Source organism: Plectrocnemia conspersa, unplaced genomic scaffold (genome assembly GCF_051122295.1).
Source record: "Plectrocnemia conspersa isolate PC_06_02 unplaced genomic scaffold, ASM5112229v1 ptg000006l, whole genome shotgun sequence".
In the NCBI taxonomy this organism is placed as follows: Eukaryota; Metazoa; Arthropoda; class Insecta; order Trichoptera; family Polycentropodidae; genus Plectrocnemia; species Plectrocnemia conspersa.
The window spans coordinates 15030013-15039862 of record NW_028277170.1 but is presented as its reverse complement, the minus strand read 5'-3'; the positions used below and the strand labels follow the sequence as shown (position 1 = coordinate 15039862).

The 9850-nt window shown below is 30.9% G+C and overlaps 1 protein-coding gene across 1 annotated transcript in view; it reads left to right on the top strand.

The window, feature by feature from the left end:
• Window positions 1–1171: 1171 nt before the first annotated feature.
• Window positions 1172–9850, top strand: part of bma (SCY1-like protein bma) — a 229393-nt gene continuing 220714 nt past the window's right edge. Inside the window, exon 1 of the mRNA XM_088187622.1 lies at window positions 1172–1530. The gene's annotated coding sequence lies outside the window, so the exon portion shown is untranslated. The remainder of the gene's footprint in view (window positions 1531–9850) is intronic.

The window sequence follows — 9850 nt, the reverse complement described above, 5'->3', positions numbered from 1 at the left end:
AGTAATTGTTAAGAATTAAGAATTAGTCTAAGAATTAAAATTCACGAGATATAGGCGGTAAAATTAGTATTTTATGTGCCAGAGCGCAATGATGATTAAAATGATTAGACAATAAAAATATTATTATTTATTAATTATTACGTACATACGAAAGTATGGCTCCCCATCCCCATACATGCAATATATGCATATCAGTGTCGTGCGGTAACTTTGAAACAGGGCATGCGGTTAGGGGGGATAGGAACAAAAACTGTATTTTTAAATTTATTACAATTTAGGTGAAGCTCGTAAAATAAGGGGAATGGGAATAAAAACTATATTTTTAAATTTATTACAATTTAACTGAAGTTCGTAAAAAGCACGAATGCTCTCAACCTCACATATTCGCTACTATACAATTAAAAAAAATAGTAAAGAAAATCGTATCGATGATTTCTTCAGTGCTCAATTTAAGGCAAATGTTGAATTAAATAATAAAAAAGCTACTGCAAACAGATATATTATTTCCAAACTAATTGACGTGATTTGCTTTTTATCTAAACAAGAACTTTCTTTTCGAGGACACTCTGAAAATATACTGATTATATAATGCGGTTATTGTTGACTTTTGTAAGAAGGAGCGTCGAATAAAATTAATTTTCAATAAAAATAAATACATAATATGTTTATAAAATAAAGAAAATCAATTTCAAAATATAGTTTTGTTCAGCCCCCCCTAACCCCCAGATTATCAATATGTAATAAAAGTATATTTTTTTCACTATTTTCAACGAAAGAACGTCATTTGAAAATGTCGTAAATTTGGCACATATAAATTAGATTTAAATAATATAAAACTTGAAATCATCGACATTATACTTTTAGAAGGTCAACAAGTCAACAACATTAAAATATTAAAAATAAACAAACAGTCAACGCATTAAAATATTAAAAATAAACAAACAACTTGTATTAAAATAATTGGAATTAGAGATAAATATTTTAAAAATAGACAAATTGTCAACCATCGATAAAAAATATATTTTATGTAATCTGAGATGCACGACATTTTAATCGTTATGGTTTATATGAACTTAACACGAAGCATAACCTTGAATTCGTTTGAGCTTGTTTATGCATCTCGAAATATTTAAAAAAAAATCAGTAGCTATATGACATTAGTCATTAACGGTCGTGTTGCATTTTTCTCGAATAAGTGTTTTCGTTGATATTTTTTATAATAATATCCCTTTCGATGTTTTTAATTAGCAGTGCATTATAAAGTGATTTCAATTCATTTTAATTAGCAGTGTAATTTAGTGTATGTGTTAGAATTAAGCAGTGTATACAAAAAAATAGTGTTTGTTTATAGGTAAAATTTGTGTGTTATACACACAATATATTGTTACTATGCAAAGTCGTTGTATCAGAGTGCAACCGACGCGGGGCGACGCGTCGCTTCTACCGCGTCCCTTCCACTGTGGAGTGACGCCGAAGTCGCGGGGCCCGCGAGGATATTTACAATTGTAGGCATCATCATGCGGTTACAAGGTAATGTCTTTCTAATTTTGTGTGTAACCCTTTGTGCTAGTAAGTCGACATCGTACTCCAAGCGTTGCACTCAAAACTTGAAATGCATTTATTGGCTTTGTGTTGGAGCTAATTTTGCCAATTTCAATTTATTAATGGTAAAAAAGCTTGTGGTAAACACATTTTAGTAAGATTGAATTTTCAACTTATGCAACTAACTCAATAATCTTCAATTTACGAGTGTAAGTTTATTGTAAAATTTTTCATCGGTACATGGCCGGACGGCGCGATGTTAGGACCGCATAACGACGCGACTTGATAATTATTGATCTTAAACTGATTTTTTCCTTCAAAGGGTATCTATATTTTTATGATATGGGATGATATGGGATTATATGCTCTAATTGTGCATAATTGTTACTTAATATTGCGTGTCTGTTATGAAATAAATAGATTATAAAATTTAGTAAGACGGAAAAAAAGAGCGAGATGCAAGCAGAGCTCGCTATCTCGCTCGCAGTATTCAAATCTGCGATTGACAACTATCGACATTTTTAGCGGTGACTCAAATAATAATTACTAAGTTATGTAAAACAGAATTAGTAATCTGTGTTTTAATTATTTATAAATACATATATTGATTTATTTTTAGAAATTATCCATATAATTACGAATGACGATATAATAAGAATTTGATATTAACTGTGTTATTATTACTGTGATAGTAATAGTAGTAGGAATGATATCTAACTACTGTACGTAATAATCAATAAATAATAATGTTTTCATTGACTAATCATTTTAATCGTCATTACGCTCCGGCACATAAAATACTAATTTTACCGACCATATCTCGTTAATTTTTATATTTTGTATATTTCTCACAATTTACTTGATTTGTGATCTGTCTAATATTCAAATATTTTGTCCGGTTCCTTGGTATGACCCATTTACCTGGATATCGATAGCATATTATTTTCCTCTTATCTTACTTATTTGATAAATTCCAAAAACTATTCGGCGGCACGCATATTGAAAAACTGTTATTTATCAGCTGCACCAATTATCGATAAATGTTTATAAATAAACCTTGTCTAACGTTAAGAAGATTAATCCTTATAGATAGTTGTAAGTCATTTGTTGAATTTTATATTATATAAACAATGAAAGGGTTGCAAATGGGTAAATTTAATAATCAAATAAACGTGTTTCTAAATTAAGTATATATAAAAGTTTTTTTATCATAAACAGCTTGTAGATGTAAAAGCATGTATTCTCACGTGTGCCCGCCTTCTGAGATGAACAGAATTTGGTTTCGTGGCATCTTCGTGTAAGTAACAATTAGAAAATATACAAATTAAAAGTTCCAAATATTCATTGAACCAATGAAACCCAAAAACCAACCACGGTGCTGTGAAAATTGATTATTCTATTTTATTTATCGCATATAATTAAAAAATATGTTATCGAAAAAAGTTTCACGATATTTTTATTTGCTATTTGTTTATCGTCAAATATAAAAAAAAGGTCTGGCGGGTATACCTAAAGGTATACCTGCCCTATAACAGTACGCATACATTGCAAGTCGAGTCGAAAATTATTTGTCAATTTAATGAAACATTACAGAACAAATGTAATGATAAATTTAAAATCAGCGTTTCATTTTAGTACAAAATATATAAGTATATCGTACGTATGGGAATGGGGAGCCATACTTTCGTATGTACGTAATAATTATTAAATAATAATGTTTACATTGACAAATCATTTTAATCGTTAATACGCTCTGGCACATAAAATATTAATTTTACCGCCTATGTTTCGTGAATTTTTATTCTTTGTAAATTTTTCACAATTTACCTATATTTTGTATACATCATTCTTAAAATATATATATTATTTAATTTTCTTCAAGTATTTTTGCGCTCTTATGACGTGCTTTCTTTTGTCAAACGCTCATATGACTGTCTGCGCATTTGACGCACGCGCTACTTTGGTAAGCGCTTTTATGACGCAGCGCTTATAATGCAGCGCTATTTTGACACACACTCATTTGTCCGCGCTTATTTGTGACGTTGCTCCCATATTCATAGAGAATCTAAATAACAATGTGGAGAGAATATTGTCGAAAGCTTTTTTTAAATCCTTATATATGACGTCTACTTGTATTTCTATTATACATTGAAATATTTTGTCACCGTTTTATAATAAATATGAGATATTAGCTAGTAAAAAATAAAAACTACTTTTTGAATTAACACATTACCTGGCAATATTCCTAAAAATGTACGACCGTGCTTATTTGCGAAAATTAGAACTTAAGCTTATTTTTTTAAACCATCATAATTTTTTAATTAATTAACGTTTTAACGTCAAATTTAAAATATAGTTTTGTAATGATTGTTTTTTATATTCACAGTGGAAAAATCAGTGAGCGTCAATAAAATAAAAAATAAATTTATTTTTAGAACTACCAAATATTCATATTATAAAAATAAAAACGTTACGGATTATGATAAAATGATGATGAAATACTTTTATCTAGTTTTAAAACAAGCAATATCAAACTTTATGAGTACAATTATTTATTTATTTTTAACACTTTACGGTCAATTTACGTGGAGATATTTGCACGATCGTTTATTTTTGATACTGTTGACAGTGAAAAATTATCGATACATCGTTACATGTTTTGATCGCAATTTCTCATGTAGCATATTAATAACAATGACCTACTTAAGCGACTCCCAACCGGTGGTATGCGTTGGTTCAAGTATTGACGGCAAACCTCATATTAGCTTGTAATAAATATGTTTGAAGGCATAAAAAGGGATTCGAATTTTATCTAGATACAAAAGAGATAATTTTATGGAAAGACAGAAACTAAAATTTATGGGTATATCTCGAAAGACATGATTAAAAAAATTATAGACAATTGCGACATGTCATTGCTGATCAATAAGATCGATGTATTTGCTTAAAACGACTAATCAAGTAGATGCCATGCGTTTAGCCAATATTGGGGTTTTTGGTTTAGCGCTGTACAGTTTTAGGCAAGCCTCTGATATTTTACTTGCTTTTTGGCCGCTACCAAAAATCATTTGTAGACTTTATTTGTTTTTTTAATACCGAATTTAAAATTGTAATTATTTTGTTTTGTGATTTTTACTGTGATCGTTAAAATATGATGAAAGAGAAGAAACTTTTTAAGATCATCTATCTCAGTGGTCGGCAAACTTATTGGCCGAAGAGCCAAATATGTACATTATAACGATTCAAAATAGTTCTTAGAGCCAAATCTGTTTTTTAATTTAGTAAACCTTTATTATAATTTTAGACCTTCATTAAATTACGGGTACACTGAATAAAACTTGATTTCACACTTAATAAAGATTTATTCGTTGATAAACAATAATATTTAATTAAGGTATCCATAAATTTAAATCATGACAAACACTTAATGCGAGCAATGTCGTTGCATCTCCTTGGAAAGTTTCAGAAAGTCAGGTTTATATGTTGTTGTTTTTAATTTTAGGCATGATTCTAGGTTCTCATCAATAAGACAACTTCTCAGTTTATTCTTGATAAAGTTCATGCTTCAAAAGGATTGTTCGCATGAATATGTAGAACCAAAAAGGGAAAGAATAGCAAACGCAAGTTTTTTCAGCTGATCGTAAGAGTCAGGAATACTATTCCAGACGTTGAAAATGATCATGTCTTCATTCTCCAGGTCTTTCAAAGCAGACCATTTGTGTTGTGAACTAAGATCACATTCGTTCTTCTCCAATATTTCCAAATCAATACAAAGACGTTGAAATTTGGATCTCCATATTTCCTTGTTTTTTAAATCCTGCAATTGTATTTCAAAGTTACAATGTAAATGCCAAAAGGAAAAAATTTCAACTCAGGTATTATAGCATTAAGAAGATTTTTGACGAATACTAAGGTCGCTTTGCTGTTTTTAAACTCCTAAAACCTGCTGAGAAATGCTTTCCTCATATTTAAAATTGTTGTTTTGAAATGGTGTTTGTCAAAAGAGGAATTATTTTCTTGGCGATGCTTCAGCAGGCTCGGAAAGTGAAACAATGTTTCCCTTTCAAAATCTTGAGCTAAAAGGGATAATTTGTTTTCGAAAGAAATGACTTCTTCTAACATAAAAAAAATGTGTTTCCTTTCCCTTGTAGTTTACGGTTAAGCTGATTTAGATGAGACGTAACGTCTACCATAAAATGAAAGTTTTGGATCCACTGATTGTCTGTAAGTTCTGGTTAGTGAACACCCTTCTCAAGGAGAAATGCTTCAATTTCTGGCAATAGGGACGCGAAACGTTTTAAAACGTTCCCTCTTGATAACCATCGAACCTTGTTATGAAGCAAAAGATCAGCGTACTCACTCTCCATTTTAAATAAAAATTCTTTGAATTGACGATGATTAAGAGCTTTAGCTACAATGAAGTTGATGATCGTGATCACTAATCCCATAACTTTACTAATTTCTTTCTGAAATGTCTGCGCACAAAGTACTTCTTGGTGAATAATGCAATAATAAACCAATATCTCATGATTATTTTTTTCTTTCAAAATAGCAACAAACCCTTTTCTGACGCCAGTCATACTTTTGGCCGGCTTTTCTGTAGCCGCCAAACACGCAGATTGACAGCTGACATACTACTACGCTGCGCTGCGCCCCTACCGGACGAAACAGGTACTACGTCAACGCTCACACGCACATTCAACGTTGCATGAAAAGGACACTTGACTAGAATTAGCGCCCGAGCCCGCGGATATTTGTGCCAGAGCCGCACTCAAGGAGCCAAAGAGCCGCATGCGGCTCCGGAGCCGCACTTTGCTGACCCCTGATCTATCTCAACCTTTAAGCGAAAATATCAGTGATCACGGTGATTTTGAATAAGTTTTTGGGATAGAAGTCCACCTAAGTGCAAGATTGCGTAAGGTTGAAGATATTCCTGACGCGACATTGGGTAGGTCAGAATATGACTTTCCGGGAAGTTTAAGCAATTTTGAAGGTGTGCTAGTTTATTGGCGATGATTCGTTCCAGACAATATCAAATGAGACAAACCGATATCGGGAGAAAAAACACCGTAAATACGTAACTTCGCCTCACTCGTGAAAATGTAGAGATTGAGAGTTGAAAGAAATCTGTTTGTCTGTTACATTTTGGAAATAGCAAACAACATGTAAAAGTAAGTATTAAATAAATATTATTGGTCGACGCGTTAACAAAATAGGCTTAAAAATCATCGTTTTACTAATTATTGCCATTACAAGTTCATAGGATCAACCTTTCTAGGATCTGTAATCCCAAGGCTTAACATTTTAAGCGTTAGATTGCTAAATGGGTTAACACTGGGAAAAGTTCCCGAGAGAATTCTAATTTTAAAAACCCTATCCTCTCTATCTAGTTAGTGTATAATACATTTACGTACTTAATACATTTACAACGATGAAATGGTTTGCATACATACTGAATAATAAATCTTATGATTTTTGCAGACAAAACTCGTAACATTGCAAACCATTATTAACCTTTATTTAAAAATAATAATTATTTACTGTTGTAAATAAACCGCTGTAAAATAGCAGGGGTCTACCCAAAACAGTTAGTAATGATTATTCAGGCATACATTTAAAGTTTGGTAATACGCGACATTTGATTTTATTAATTGTAAATAATCACTAAATTACTCATATACAATAGATTGGACCAGTATTGTAATAATTGTATTTCAAAATCAAATTGACGCAACTTATATATTAGCAAATATTAATTCGGCTAGTCACAGCAATACCATAGTTTGTATATTTAGATTCATCACATTATTATAATTTTGATATTGAAACCATAATAATTATATAATTAAATATGAAATATAAGTATGTGATTTTGCTGTTTCTTACAGACTCTAAAACAGCAAGCCAATACTTTGATATTATGCTGCTGTCATCGCGTTTGTTCATTGCGTTACTCTTGTGGATTTCTATTTTCAGTGCTTCGCGTTTAATGCGATCAAACGGATTTTTACCATTAACCGTCTTTGTGCTGCTGAAGTTAATTTTATGATCTTCATTGAAACAATGTTCGGCGGAAGCAAAGTTACCGTTAAGCTTTTTAAAATCACATAAAATTGTACACCGGTCTAATAATCATATTGATAGAAACAAAAAATGACGCGGCCAAGGACTAGAGGAGCAGTTGCTAAAATTTCGTGACCATGGTAGGAGTATCATTGCCGAAATATGAAAAAGTAGGTTCTTTATATATATTATTTAAATCCATAAATATATATATGTATATATATATATATATATATATATATATATATATATATATATATATATATATATATATATATATATATATATATATATATATATATATATATATATATATATATTTATATATTTACAGCATTTTTGTTTCATTACTTTTACGAATGAATTGAAAAAGCAAAATCGCTAGAGAGCCGGTGACTGGAGCAACAGTTGCGAGCAACAGGGCGCGAACGGTGACCCCCTCGCGTTTTGGGCTCGGGGGGCCACACCCGACCGCTTTTCTTCTCTACAGGAGAAGAAGAAGCCGTCGTCTCTGCGTGTTTCGTCGATGCTTCCTGGTTATCGACCGCGACACGCGGGCCGCAGAGACTTGAGCGGAGCTTCGAACCTGGCGTCTCGCTGCAACGGGAAGGCGCGCGCGCTTGGGGTGGGCCACCCTCGTTCCCACCCAGGTAGGGGTGCAGGTAGGGGATTGCGCGCGCCACTCCGAAGTGGTGCTGCTCCTTCTTGTGCTCCACACTCCATATCGTCGTCGCTGGCCGTACCGGCCGGACTGCGCTCATTGCTCCAGGCGCCGCAACAGGTAGGGTTTCACTCTCACTTGCTCGCCACGCGATGTTCGACTATGTTCTTTTAAAATACTAAAGAAAATTCTTTCTCTCACTAATTTTTTTTTATTATAAACGTTACAGTATTTTGTGATATATATATTTTTTTATGTGAAATTTACAACTTAAATCGGGACTTTCGCGCCTAGAACTCCTTAACGAAAATCTTAGATCTTGGATAAAATAATTTACACACATTTTTGCGTTCACTTTAAATATAAATGTATACTTTTTTAAAAGTCTATTTGATTGTTCTTATTCCTTAATTTTTAATATGCGAGTCCTTCGACTTATATATTTAGGAGTAATGCTACTTAATTTATTGAAAGGTGCAATTACTTTAAAAAATTTTGATTCTTATTTTTTTATTTTTTAATAATATCTACAAGATAATACTAATAATTTACTTTATTAAAAATCTATATACAATTTAAAAAAAAATACAATCCATTTGCAGAGAAGCATTTAAAAATATATTATATTACAAGGTATTAATTATATATCCATATGATATGAATAGGTTGAAATGAATAATAATATTTCAGTTGCAGAATTATGTTTCTTTAATATCTTTAAATTTTAAATATCTAAGTTTTATTAGAATAAAATTGACTAAATTTTAAGTTTTGCACATCTCATAGAAAAAATAACTGAAAGAAGTCAGTTGTAAATAATTTACGCTGAATATCTTAAGCATTTTTACGCCAACCTTGTTTAAAAAAATATGAATTAAAATAAGATTCGTAGCAAAATTAAAATATTTAATGATAAGTCTGATTTTAATTATTCCTAATAAAAAGGAAAAAAATGTCATATATGTTTAAATATTATATAACAAATATTTATTTTTTAAACATGTAAATTATATTCTAGAAACATTGTAATAAGATACTCTAATTAAACGATTAATTTGTGAATTAAAAATATAAAAGGTATACTTTTGTCCCTAAATTGAATTGTTGATATTGGAACTTTCGCATCGGGAATTCTTATACGATAATTTTCAGGTAATTACAGTTTCACGGTTCCTGAATCTAGGGAATTATTTAAGTGGGTAGTATCATAAGCATTAATTTAATCTACTAAAATAAATTTCTTTTTAACTTTTAGATACAGAATTATTTATTGTGCTTATAGAATGCTTAGTTTAAAAATATAGCACTTTTACATCACAAGTAATTTAATAAATATTTTATTATAGGAACACAATAGCGTTTTTTTTTTAATTTTATTATTAATTCAGCTTCAAATTGATTTTTTTCAATTAAGGAAATAGGAAAATACTATTTTAAAATAATTCATTAAAAAATATTAAGGTACATATAATAGAGTGGTGGTTAATAAAATCATGTTAGTGATAAGAAAATAAAAAGGTCGTTAGTAAGTTGATAATGACCAATTAAAGGCGTTAATTGAATCAGAACACGCACAAAAGTGAG